A 15,219-nucleotide genomic window follows, 5' to 3' on the forward strand; every position below is an offset into this window, starting at 1 on the left:
CAGCGAATACATCTCGACTTGGTCCATTAACTGCCTTCTGATATTTGGCTTCCGGGGGATTTTATGGATATCCTGGCACGCGTTCCTTTGTAGTGGTGTTCATAGTCAACTGGGACTCAACACCACGCTACAGTTGTATGAGAATAAATCATTATCATTATCATCATCACAAATAATATTAGCACTAATAAAATTACCAATCCCAGTCATGTTGATTGTGATTACACCACTTCGGACTTCACCTACATCCCGTTCAACCACAGCTGGCTGAATAATGGTGTTTGATTTGGTCAAGGAAGAGAAGTTACAATATTATTCATACACTAACAAACGTTGACAGCTTCTTTGAGACCATAAGAAACCATTGGCCTATTAATTGTAATAGGATTACCTTGATAATAAAACTATTTAGACAGAGTTTTCATTCCACACTAAGCATTCCTAGAACTCCTAAAGTAGCATTTGGTGGTGAAGTCCCCACCATAAGAAGCCAACAAGACATGGGCGTAGAATTTTTGTCAATAATCTAACGTTCACCTATGGGAACTTTGTATCCAATGATGCCGGGTATTGAAACCCTAATGGGTTACATCAAAACACTAAAATAAAGAGATCTTACATTCTTGCTTATTTCCTTTGCTCTTAGATTCGCATGAGACTAGTGTCATTCATTCTGTCCATACTCTCAGGTTTCTTGGTAATTTTATCTTGGCATTAAATAGTTTTTCACTTTCTTTCGTGGCTTTACCTCATTTTGTCACTGGACTACGGTAGCGACCACACTGCATAACCATACCTTTTTTTTACTTCCTTGTTCATAGATTTGACTGTCCCTAAATGCCTATCGCCTTAAAAAGTTGATTGTCCATCTTCTATATGAACTGAAGTGATGTATTTATTGTGAACGTTCCTTGATTTCCAGGGCTAGAGTTTACTTCTCGTGCCAATCTGTAACAAAGAGATTTGGTACAGCCAAAATTATGAGGTACAAAGTAAACACAATATTCACAACAGCAAGACCAATCACATGAAAAAAGACGCTTTTAAAATATTAGAGGAGGTACCATCAAACAATACCCCATACCTAGTTCTCTAACACAACTGAGAAGTTTTCTAGGTCTAATTAACTTTTATCGCAGATTCATACCAGGTTGTGCACAATTAATGCAACCTTTGACAGATTCACTTAAAGGAAAACCAAAAGAATTCAAACTGTCTTCTGACGCCATCGAAGCTATTAAACAACTTAAAGATAAACTGGCTCAAGCAACTACGTTGATATATCCGAATTCTCTTTCCCCACTTGCTTTGATGGTGGATGCTTCAGATAAAGCAGTAGGCGGTACCCTTAACCAACCGGTTAAAAACGCCTGGAAACCAATTGCTTTCTTCTCGAAAAGACTCGCTCCAGCCGAAACAAGGTATTCTACCTTCGGGCGAGAACTTCTTGCAATCTACCTGACCATTAAACACTTCCGACACATGTTAGAAGGTAGGGAATTTATAGTCTTTACGGATCACAAACCACTGACGAATGCATTAAAAGCGAGAGCCGATAAATACTCACCTCGAGAAGTCCGACACCTTGACTATATATCACAGTTCACAAGCGATATCCGACATGTCAAAGGTCAGGACAATCAGGCGGCAGATGCTTTATCCAGACTAGAAATGAACGTGCTACAGCAGTCTACAGTAAACTTCGAAACGTTGAAACACGAACAAGAGCAGGACCTAGAATTACAAAACCTACTTAAAACAAACAATTCAAGTCTTAATTTAAAACAATTCCCATCACCTATCGATGGTATTCTAATTTATTGTGACACGACCAAGGCAATGCCGCGACCTTTCGTTCCCAAAAATATGCGAAAGCTGATATATAATAACTTTCATTCTTTGTCTCATCCTGGCGCAAAAGCTTCAACAAAACTAATCAATGCCAGATATATATGGCCGAATTTACAGAAGGATGTACACAAATGGGTTAGAGAGTGTTCAGCATGTCAACAATCAAAGATTAATCGTCACACAAATTCACCCATAGGTGTTTTCTCGCAACCAGATGCACGTTTTGCCCATGTGCATATCGACTTGGTAGGTCCTTTACCACGTTCAAACGGTTTCAATTATCTTTTTACATGCATAGATCGATTTACCAGATTCCCTATAGCCATCCCGATAGCGGACATCACAGCGGAAACAGTAGCCAAAGTCTTCATGCGGAACTGGGTAACCATTTTTGGTACACCCATAACAATAACGACGGATAGAGGAGCGCAATTCGAATCCGAACTATTTAATAACTTGGCTAAACTTCTAGGCTCCAATAGGATACGCTGCACTGCATATCATCCTCAGGCTAATGGGATGGTAGAACGTTTTCACCGTCAGCTAAAAACCGCCCTTATATCTCACTCAAACCCCAATCAGTGGACAGAGTTCCTACCGTTAGTTATGTTGGGAATACGAACATCTGTCAAAACTGACGCACAGTGTTCAGCTGCGGAACTGGTTTTCGGAACAACTCTGAAACTACCAGGTGAATTTATTAACCCTAATACTAACAGTCAAAAACTTAATTTAGAAAATTATGTAGATCAACTACGGGACCACATGTCTAAAATTAAACCGATTAATACTCGTGAACAATCGCGCGCCGTATATATACCTAAAGACCTAAGCAATTGCACGCACGTCTGGATAAGATGTGACAAAATAAAAGCACCACTCAGTCCTCCATTTGAAGGTCCTTTCAAAGTCGTCTCAAGAAAATCTAAATATTTCGTGATAGAAAAACATGGAAACATCGACACAGTAAGTATTGATAGGCTAAAGCCGGCTTATCTAGATCATGAACCACCATACGTGTTGTTAGATCGTTTAACTGACAAATCCATTACGGAATCGAAATGTAAAGATAATAAATCTTTACATATGACTAAAACGGTTCGCTGGGCACATCCAATTAGTCAGTCAAGGATGTTGACAGTTTCGGCTGCAGGATAAAATCTAACCACGCAGCTAATCACACCCTGCATCTACTTAAAAATAATTTTTTTCCTCATTCCGCCTCACCGACAACTCCCCAGACCTTTTACCTTTGATATATACGTGTTATGTCAAATATTTTTTTTAAAATACTGGACATATAAGCTAGGTATTCCGAAACGATGGCTGAGGATTTTAATCAAACTCATACAACTAACACTGGCAAATACAACGAATTCAAAAAGCAACCCAGGCGAGTTTTATAATTTCTTTTTCTGGTTAATTAACTATGTTGGCTGTACTTCTTATATATTTATATACATTTTTCACGTAGACTGGCTATACATATATACCATATGAACTACTTCTAAAAGTTTTCGGTTGAGGATATGTTTAGTAGCTTGATACGATTAATACTACCATTAATAAGTAGTTTTCTAGACAAAACATTTTGGATTAAACCATGGTCAAGTACTTATTAAAGTTCTCATCATTTTTTTCATGTTTAGGAAACTTACGTAATGACTTAACCAGTTTCCCTGCAGCATGCTTTTTAGTGTGATCATATAACCCATCTTTATTGGCAATATTCAGATTTTTTTTAATTTCTGACATTTAAGAATCAATAACCGTGAAGATATAGTACAGTGCGTTACTGTAAGGTTACTATGTCAGCCGCATTGATTCCACATACCTAATTTTAAACAACTTATAAGGGAACTGTTTAGTAATCATAACATTGAACTGACAATATGAATATCACGACTATGCTAACGTTAAACCAATTATTATTAGTGGCCCATACAAAGTCCTGGAACTTAACATTAGAGTTATAAAAAAGACATTTTATGTCAATAACTGATATAGATATATATATATATATATGTATATATATTCGTTAGTTTAAATATAACGTAAAATGGAAATTTACTAAACTTGTAGTTTTTTTTCTATAGTGATAATATTCATGTAAACAAAGAACTTATACTTTTCCAATATGGCACGTTGATATATCAATCTGTCCTCTTGTCATTTTTTTTCTCTCATATGCGCGCGACTTACGGGTAACAAACATCGTATTGAAGGTGGGTCTGGTGAACAAAAACGCAGGCCCCACACGCACTCGAACCTCTGCCCTCCTGAATGCTAGACCGCGTGCTCAGCCGTTCAACCACATCAGACCACGGAGGAAGTGACTTCAATATTTCCTTACACCAATTAATCACTCATAATGCTAATGAGTAATAGGACTTACACACTTCTGAGGTGCAAACCAATTCGTTACTTGGATGAATTGACGATATATTGCTTCAATATATCATGCATACCTAAATCAAACAAGAAAAGGGTATTTGACACAACTGTACTTGATCCGCATACTCTACACAATTTTTTTTGCTTCTTAACCGTGTATTCTTTTCCGTTTCGTGGAGTATTCTGATGCACCCTTGGTTACGCACCTAGTTGTAAAACGCGGTCATCACAGGCTCAAGGTCACGCGTTTGATCGATTTTGTTAAAGAGTCCAACTTCTAGCAAGTTCACCCTTTTACATATATGCATTACAAAAGAGTTTTTTCATGGTTTTTCGTGCACAAGATATCTACACTATGTCTATTTTCTTCCAGAATACCAATCCGTTCTGGAGACCAAGCACTTACATGGAACCGAACAATTATCAATTACATTTATGTATTTCCATTTTGTATCTTATTATTTTATGCAGGCAGTGGAGCAGTTCTTCAGGTTTGCTTGATTTTCACCATTACCTTTGAAGTAGATTCTTCTTTACTTTTTACTTGAGGGCGACTCAAGAGGCAGGTGAGTAAACACCTGATAGCCGGTCTGAGCACGGAAAAATCGTACCTCACCAACATGGTGTTGGGTAGCCCGCTCGCGGCACTTCCTCAGATATTCTTATTCCACATTCTTACACTTTCTCTTGAAAGCACGCAGCAGACCGTCGTTGATAGTTGTAGAAGAAATCACATGCTACAAAATAAGATGACAAGCTAGTAAAGAAGAGACATCCATGGACTATCGTTGACAGCGTCAGTCGTCACTGATTGTAAGTCAAACAGTGAGGGAGTTGATAATTTTCCCTTGGGATGAGAAATAGAACTAAGGTGTTTTCGATAGTTACGTTAGTCGAACCGACGTTCCTACGGAAGTCGATTCTAGGGGGAAGCTAATGTAACAGCTTAGGTTGGTTGGTTAAGAGTTGACCCCAAACAACCAAGTATATGCCAAAACAGTATTGTTCAAGTATTCATTCACTGCCTTGTTTTGTATAAGCGTTATATTCCCTATTATCCTATATTGAATGTTGAGAGCCTTTGTTTGTCTGAACAGACAATCCCACGCTCCACTGTGACCGCGCTAAGATCGAAATAAAGACCTATTCACTACTTGTCTGGTTTCTTCTATCAATAGCACGAGGGTTACCTATAGACACGAAATATCTTTTGAAAACTATCAGTGTCGTTCAACAGACTCAGGTAGTATCAAAGGCACAGTCAGGGCGTTACGCCATGGGTTTTCGGGCACATGTAATATGTTTTCAAGGATTTTGGGATGTCGTTATTTGTCAGGTGTTAACAGCGTTTTTTCATCTGACGTCATTTTTCGTAATGCTTGTGCCTGTTACATGACATTTACTCCAGTTTATTAGTAGTTTGGTATATTTGTTGCTGACATCCTGTGTGAATGTTTAGTAAGCTTAATGTGGTCATTTGTAACATTACTAAGTCAGGCTAGTGAAATTCACCATTTATCAAATCAAAAATAGACTGAAAACAGAGTTTCAAGCAAAAATGAGCTCTGAAGCCGCTCACATTTCATTTAACTTCTTAATTATGTTGGTGTTGAATATGGATGTTGGTAGCCGTTTGTAGAATGTAGGTTGAAGCAATTAAGCTAACCGATTAGCATGATAAACATGGTATAAAGTGATCTAATAACATAGTGATTCATTTGTAGTTGTATGATAGGGATTTGAAGCTCCCACTGCTTGATAAGACACAAACCTAGAAGAACTAGAATAAAATAACAATTATTATAACAATTCATTCACGCGCGCCATTTAAAAAGAAAGTGGTATTTTTCCTCGCTGAGTAAATTCTATTGTTTTGATCGTTCATCACCTATCAAGACTATTGTTTACACTTTGATTGAATTCATTTTAAAGTGTTCGAGTAGAGTATCGCTTCTGGTTCTAAAATAGTTTATCGTCGGTACGTTTGAGTACTTTGTTTTCTATTGTATCTGTTAGTACTTTTGGCTCTAACAATTCACACTTTTCCACTTTTTTTGGTCATGGACAATTTTCATCTTTGATTACTATTGTTCATTTTTTTAAAAACGGCCTCTGTTTGATGACTGGACAGTGCAAAGAAAGAAATTGCCAACGTCCGGGCTGTCAATATTCCGTTGAAAACGGCATGCATTTCTATGAGTGCAAAGGCTGGTACCACGAAGTTTGCACGAATTTAACGTCTGAGGCTTTTAAACAGTTCAGTAAAAACGGTTGCTTATGGCTTTTCAGCAGTGCTGTTCGGATGCAAACAGCTCGCTAACCGAGGCCATTTCAATAGTAAATGCTGCAAAACAGTGTTTTGGCAAGCGTAGTCGGGACACATAGGACAGAACTCGCTCTGTCGACAGGCAGATTGTTGTGAAGTAAACTCAGGTGAGTCCGAAAACAGTTGACTCGCATCGACCAAAGGAGGAAAGACGGTCTCCAAAGAGGTCTGTCGTGGATAAAAACTCAAGACAAGAAGTTTCTTCTGTCCCCCGTCGTCTGAATGGTATCCAGCGGGAGACGCCTAGAAGACGCAATCGCAAGGCCGGATAGGTTTCTGGGAGGAAACATAATCTGACTTCCCAAGTCGTTGACAACCCTTCGGAATCCCACAGTACGTGTGATGCGACTGTGGTTGCTACTCCAACCAACGTTGACGAAAGGGTGCGGGTTGTAAGCAAGAAACGACATAAGGATATAAAAGGGAACCCTGCACCCATATAATAGTCGAGAAATTGAAGACTGGTCATAGTGATAGGTCAGTTATTTTTCATAGGATCAAGGAGAGTGAAAGCTCTGAACCGAAAACTCGCTTTGAGCATGACATTATTCTGATTAAAAAGCTACTTAATCAACTTATGCCTCAAAATATCTCCGGAGTCACTTTGCTAAATGCGTACAGGCTAGGTAGTCAAGCGAACTTGAAGCGTAATCAATCCAGACTGCTTAAAATAGTATGCAAATCTCCGAGTGAAGGCGACTTAATTTTACAGAATGAACAAAAACTAAAGGGTTCAGGAGTTTTTGTCCGTGAAGACTTGTCGCTGAAAGTCCGTGTAAAAAGACGGGCAGCAGAAAATCAATAACAACTTAGGTTACACGCTGGTGAAAAGGACGTAAAAATTGTAAATTTTGGTGTTGTGAGGCTTCGACAGAGAATGATGCCGATGCCACTCTAGGTGAAGCATGAAGCCATCTAAACAGGCTTCGGATCTGTTACACTAATGCCTGAAGCTTGCTCAATAAGCGACCGGACTTAGGTGTACAGATTGACTCTACAAAGCCAGACATAATCTCACTCACAGAAACTTGGCTGACGCAGTCTATAGATGGTGTGGAACTTGATTTTAAGGGTTTTACGTTAGTAAGGGCCGACAGAATACAAAAGCATAAAGGAAGAGGAGTGGCTCATTTTTACTAGATCTTATATCGATCCATTATGAGGATGACGTTACAAACCTCGACTACATGCCACCCCTAGGTACAAGTGATCATGTAGTTTTAACTTTTGACTTCCATATAACTGTCAGTCACGAGCACGCGTCAGCCCAATCCAGACCAAACTTCTGGAAAGCAAACATACCAGATATCATGCACTAAGCATCGTTAGTAGATTGGACAATAGATCCAGAGTCCTCAATTGAAACGGCCTGGGACGCATTTCGAAATCCATAATTGAAAGTTACCACACCTCACATCCCTTGGACTATACCAAAGGGGCCGAGATACTCCCCACCATTGTTCAGCAAGGAGGTCCGCATCCTTCTCCGTAAGAGAAGAAAAACGTGGGATATATTTAGGTTACTGCGGACTGATGAGACAAAATATCAGTATCGAAAGGCTCGGAACACCTGTGCCTCGACCCTCCGTAAGTCCAGAAAGTTGTACGAAGAGAAAGTTGTTAAGGTATCCATAGATTGTTCTAAACGCCTGTATTCCTACATAAACCATAGGACAAAGAGAAGAGGTAATATTCCTGCTTAATGGAGTGCGTCAGGGTACAGTTTTGGGGCCAGTGCTATTCCTCTTGTATGTAAATGACCTTCCTTGTCTCCTATCATCATCGGTCTTGCTATATGCTGACGATGTCAAGATATGGAGAACGATACGATGTAAGGGTGATAGCTTAGAACTCCAAAATGACCTGAAGAAATTATCTGAATGGTCCCAAACATGGCAGTTGCCGATAAATACTTCCAAGTGTGTTGTGATGAATATCGGTCATCAAGGCACAGATACATACACGATGAATAACACTGAGCTACCTGTCGTCCAGACATATAATGACTTAGGAGTTATCGTTAGTCAAGACTTAAAGACTACTGCACACTGCCGTGCAATAGCCGCCAAAAGTTTTAGAACGTTATGGTCAATACGTAGGGCTTTTAGTCATGTCGACGCTAAGACGTTTTTGACTTTGTATACAGTGTTTGTTCGTCCTAAACTTGAGTAGTGCATACAAGCGGCTAGCCCCTGCTTTAAAAAAGACAGTGAGCTTCTGGAAAAGGTTCAGAGAACGGCAACTAAGCTGGTTCCCGGAATAGCGAAGCTTCCGTATGAATCTCGACTGGCCAAGCTGAACCTTTTCCCGTTGTCATATCGCAGAACTAGAGGCGACTTGATTACAGTCTACAAATTGCTTAGTGATAAATTTGCACCTGATATGCCCTCATTTTTCTTGTCTTCCAAAACAGAGAATTTACGAGGATACTCCAAAAGAGTTCACAAGTCCAGGACAAATTACTTGTCAGCTGACTATCAACTTTCCCATCGAATCATCAACGAGTGGAATTCATTACCTCAGCACGTGGTTGAGGCTCCATTCGTCGACTCTTTCAAAAGAAAGTTGGATCAACTGAGAGACCACCATTGCCGGGACTAACATAGGCCATCGAGCCTCCTGTCCTTTCCAAATTGGAACTGAACTGAAACTGATTAATGAGTTCATTTTTGAATTCCTACTGCATTACAAACTGACTCGGTATAAGTCCAAAGTAATTCGGGTCAAATACGTGGAGAAAACTGAACGAGCAATCCAAGTTAAATCACAAATTTCTGGCACTCATATCTCCTTTCTGGTCACGGAACTCAGCAATAAGACAGGCAGTGGTCACGTCATAAAATATTGTATAAAATAGTTTGTGAAGATAAATAACGTTTAATCTGGAAGACAAAATCATCGATAGATGGTCGATTCTTACTAACAGCAAGCACATACTATATAGGTATATGTGCCTTGTGGCTATCCTGGTAAACCGATATGCCAGCAACTAAAGTTTATGACAAAGTAAAATAAACTAACACAATCAGTAAAAAGCCAAAGATGTAATAGGTATTCAGAGCTTGACAACGCCTTTTACGTAACACCTTTAAAATCAAGTTGTACTAACCCAGTCAAATCAGAAATCGGAAATGTAGAGGTTTGAAGACTTATTTAGAAAGCTGTCGATGTGTTGACAAGCGTATGGTCTAAGCTGACTAGCAGTTGCAAGGGATGAGTGGCACAGCGTACCTACTCGTGGTTTGGTGTAGATGCGTGACCAAGCGCCTTCATCTAGGATGTGCTCATTAAAACTAACGAGGTTAGCATCAATGTCGAAGATTTACAGAACTATTTATCTCGGGGATTTATTTACCTCTAAGAAAAGCTATTCAGTTAGAGTGATGCAATGAGAAAAACAGAATTGTAAGTAGGAGTGAAAAATTACTTGCTCACTTTGAACCGAACATGAATGAGATACACAGAAATAAAGGTAACTTAGCATCTGCGGCATACCAACGGTTGCTCTCTACTGAAATGGATATATTGAGGGATTCTGAAGCACACGCGAACATACACTTACTGAAAGAGTTCAACACTACTACTGTAGTGAAGGAAAACAGGTGAGGACAACCGAACTATATTTAGCACACAATTACAGGGTTACTTGGTAAAATAGAAAAACCATATTATAATACCTAGTTTGCAAAATGTTCAATAATTGTCTCAGACTTCATTGTTCTTGTATTTCTATACTAATTGCTTTCTATTCCCGTTCTTCCTTTCTTGATCTTCCCAATCTTCTACTGCCAGAAATTACATTTTTGACTCGCGTTATATACTACTTATGCCAATATAAGTAACACGCACCACACTACTATTCGGAAAAGCAGTAGAGAAATTATGAGACATAAATGTACGAATATGTTCATATAGCAATTACAAAATTAGCACCAAAGCTGAACATGCAGCCCTGAAAGTCCGAGTTGCTTTAATGATAGCATAGGCTCGACCAGCTCCAAGCACTTTAAATACGGGTTGACTGCCTTGAAACTTTTATTACTACTGATTATTGTCTGTTGCTATCATTGTTAAATGTAAGTGTATTGTGTGTTCTCGATGGGTCATCGGCACACTTTTTCCAAATTCCCCTTACCCCATTCTAGATGCTTCCCTAGAACATAAAGTACCTTCTGGCAAGACGCGTACCACCATACTCGGCACTGCAAACCCCTCTGACATACTTACAACTGGTAAGTGGTCACCAGTCCCGCAGAACAATGGTAATGACTTCAAATAGACTTGTTAGTATTATTGTTGTATCCGAAGAAGATTAAGTCATGGGTAACTTCTAGGAAATATTTATGGACCATTATTAAATATATATTCTTCTTGTATAACAATTAAGTAACTAGATTACATGTATCTATAATTCTCTTATCTAAGATTTCGTTTGACCTATTGGGTACTATTATACAACTTATTATTCTCAAGTTATCCTCAATCTATTAGTCACACTATCTCACACTCAGAACCATTTCTGACTTCATCTTGCACATTTGTTATTTCCTATTTTATGGCATAATGCGATCTGATTTGCTAGTATATAAACTGTATATGTTTGAAATACACGATTCCTACCGTAGGAGCTGAGATTGTGTTCTGGACTCAAACGGGCAGGGCTAGGCAAGGAGAGCCAATAAGGACTCAGAGATTGACTTTAGGCTGCTCGTACTGGTTAACGCGTCATTGGTTTGGCACAGGGCCAAAGACGTACAGGTCGGTGACCCAACTTGAGGTTTCGTCACGTGTTATTTGACGGGCCTTAAGATCATGACAATTATTTATTGTAAGCAATAACTTTGCCTATTTCACAATGTATATGGGCAGGACGTCTGCCGTTTACTAATACGATATTTACGGGAAAAGTTCGGGATTTCCTTTGTTTAAGACTAAGGTACTGTAGATATTGGTGAGACCCTATTCCGAAATCAAATAAATTTGAAGTGGGAACCAGGAAATATGAAGAGTATTCGAGTATTTCTAGAGCGTAATTAGACATGGAGTTTGTAGGATTCTTTATACTAGATAAGATAAAAATGCCAATATTTGTCGTGACAAGTTGGAACGCATATCTATGTCGCTTGTGAAGACAATCCAAAAAATTCAAACACACGTAAATCTTTTTGTATTACCCCGTGAATGAATTTCTAAACAGTTTTCTCCCGTCTCACGGTACTAACCAAAAGATTACACATGAATATGCACACATTTGGGAAAGGTGGAAAATCATAAAGTCAATCCAGATGACGATGATTAGTTTTTTAGTGACGTCCACACATTAAACTAAGATAAAAGAAACTTTACTGACTGATTGCGTCCCGTTCGAGTCGAAAGGAGAAGATATAGAAGACTAGAAACGAAGTGGACTAATCAAGTTAGCAAACAAAGAAATCCAGTTCGAATACCACAAAACACTGAAAGCACTGAACAATGAAAAAAAGACATATGAACTCCCTAGCCATCAAATTCGAAATTTTCACCTCTAAAGGTGACATACTTTCAACATTATCTATCGTATTCTCCCAATAGGATGCGAAAGTGCCTTCCATGTGATGTTTGAGTTAGTAACGCAGGCCTATAAATTGCACGAAATGCTCTAATATCATTGCATCACAGACAATTAAAATTTACCCAAAAAAAATCTAATAATTTTCAACTTTTCATTTTTATATACCATATATTTCTTAAAATACTTTTATAATTAACCTTTCCTATTTCCCATATTCTATGCTTTAATATTTATGTAACCTTGAATGTTGATAAATGTTCTTAGTTGGTTACATAAGCACCTTGTTAGAAAACAAACACGTCTATAGAAATCAATCAAAGTAAGAGATAATTCTTTTAAATATTTATTAATATTGCCTTGATAAACGAATAGTAGATCCACTATTAACTCATATTTTCTATATTTCAATTGACCGCGTTAAATTAACAGAATGAAATGTAAATATCAATTATATCGAACATAAAGAGAAAAAATCATTTAAATTAAGTATATTTCTTATAATCTTTAAGAGTTTAACACCATTGTTGAAAAGAAGAGAACAAAAGAATAAATTTAATGATATACAAGGCAGCAACAACAACAACAAAGAAGATATGACTTGTAAAATATAAAAAAATTACTTTGATTTTGTTTTCAAATAATCAAATGGACAAAAATTACAAGATTTAACTTCTTTGATATTGGGAATAAAATGGAAATGATAAAAGGAAACAATGTATTGATTATGTTTCTCATTTACTATTGATTATTTATTTGTTCAATAAAATTTATGTAATTGAATAGATGAAAGTGTAATTTATTCCTTAATAGGAAATAAAATCATAACTAACAATGTTTGATGATAAGTGAGTTAAATACTTATAATGAGAATAAGTTTAAAATAAAATAAAGATATTCTGTATTAATGAGTATAGTAATGGTAGTAGTAATAATAGTAGTATAATGTCGTTATTGAAAACAGGATTAGTGTATATACACACAAATGTATAAAAAGCACACGATCCACGTGTGTACACATTGATACATATTATATTTAAACAAAAAGAAAATATGTATTGATAGTAAACAGTATAAACAATGGTTGTTTATTTTTAGGTGTATTCATGTATTTTGTTTTTTTCAAAACAAAACAAAGAAAAACAGGTTGCTAATTACCACGTACACATACAAAACAAAAAAACAAAAAGGAAACGCATTTTTCGAGTATAATACAATCATGTCTATCTTTTTAAATACAAATATTTGGAAGAAATTGAATGATTTAAAATGGAAGGCACATAATGTTTAAATTTTAATGTAGAGAAATAATTAAAACAAAATAAAAAGAAGTAGGATGTTCTTCGAAAAGGAATAATAAACTAAATTAAATATGATAAAATACATACACGCATACATATACAAACAAAAAAGATACACGAGCATACCTGATGCAAAAGAGTTTGTGTATGTACGTGTATAACATGGTGATAAAAACGCCAAAAGCAATGTCTATTTCAAACAATTGTAAGTGATATATATATATATATATATATATATATATATATATATATATATATAGAGAGAGAGAGAGAGAGAGAGAGAGGATGGGCTAAAGACATAATAAGTTTTGAAAATAAACAGTGTCACAAATGAAATGCATGTTATTAAAGAAACGTTATATAGCACACATACATACGCACACACACACAAATATAATCTAGATCGAAAACATATCCATCTTCCTATTCTGATTATCATTATCATACAATAAAAATAATGATTTTTTATGACGGGGTTAATCAGATGTCTGAAAGTTAATCAACTCATTACTGATAAACTGGATATTAATTTCTTTTTCTGAATAAGTGTTTGAGATGGTATTCCAAGAATATTGCCTACTAATCTTAATCATCACTAGAGTCGACATATCCACTTGAAGTGGTTGACTTCTGAGAGTCATTACGACCAATATTTGTTGTTATCGTGGTATTAGTGTTAGTAATAGTATTTGTTGTTGTTGTAATAATAGTAGAAGGATCAATAGAAGTGGTAGTTCCAGACATAAAAATACCAGGACATGGTGATACAACATCAATAACATCGTTATCAATGAGTAAATCATCGTGTAAAGACGGTGTCTTATCTAACTGATTGTTTTGATCCAATGAAGCATCATCAAATATAGAAGCAACGCCCACGAATTTAGGAGTTGAAGTGTCTGAAGTGGAAATAGTTCCAGATGATGTTAAAAGATCGTTATGATTTTCTGATATTTCTTCCACTGTTTCATCGTTGTTCACGTGATCATCATCAATATCATCAATCTCTTCTTCATAATAATAATCTTCATCTTCATCTGTGGCAGATGGTGCACATCCGCTGTCACGAATAACATTCACTGTTTTCTGTTCCGCATCATTAGATTTTGTGATATGATTTGAGAAATAGCTTTTGGCATTTTCCAACACATCAGACACAAGTTGTGCAGCGACTGAATTCAAATCTAAAAAAATAAGTATACAGAAATAAACTTCACATTTTACAAGCAGAGGGATCCTAAACGCGCGTGTCGTCCTATTTGTAACTCGTTATCAGGATGTACCTGCATCCCAGAGTTAATGTTCACTCCGGGACTCGAACCCATTACCGTTCGCCTTAAACGTTATTGCGTCATCCACTTAGCTACTGGGTGAAAATGACTACTAGCTTGTGCAATGGCGTGAAGTTTAATTCAGTTTTGTATTGGTTGCTTGAATCTTTCCATGCTTGTCTAGGAATACAATTGGTCAGTTTCGTATTGGCATATGTCCATCCTGTGAGGATTGACTCGATATTGCCTTAAGTCACGAGCATTATAAGCAGAAATGGATGATGGCTATCAGAGAAATCTAGGAAGTGCGTTCCGTCTTATTTGGGATTCGTCAGCGAACGGTACTGAGTTTAGTCCCGTGTAGAGTAGAGAGTATAGATTATTTAAAAGTCATAAACTAGGATGAAACATCTGTTCAGTACTTTATAGTTACTAACAGATGTTGATGACGAGAACCCTCTTTAAAAAACTTCACTTGTAGAAAAATAAATACAAGTACCTTGATCTGAATTATTTACAGATAAATCA

Source organism: Schistosoma haematobium, chromosome 1 (assembly GCF_000699445.3).
Source record: "Schistosoma haematobium chromosome 1, whole genome shotgun sequence".
Lineage (NCBI taxonomy): Eukaryota > Metazoa > Platyhelminthes > Trematoda > Strigeidida > Schistosomatidae > Schistosoma > Schistosoma haematobium.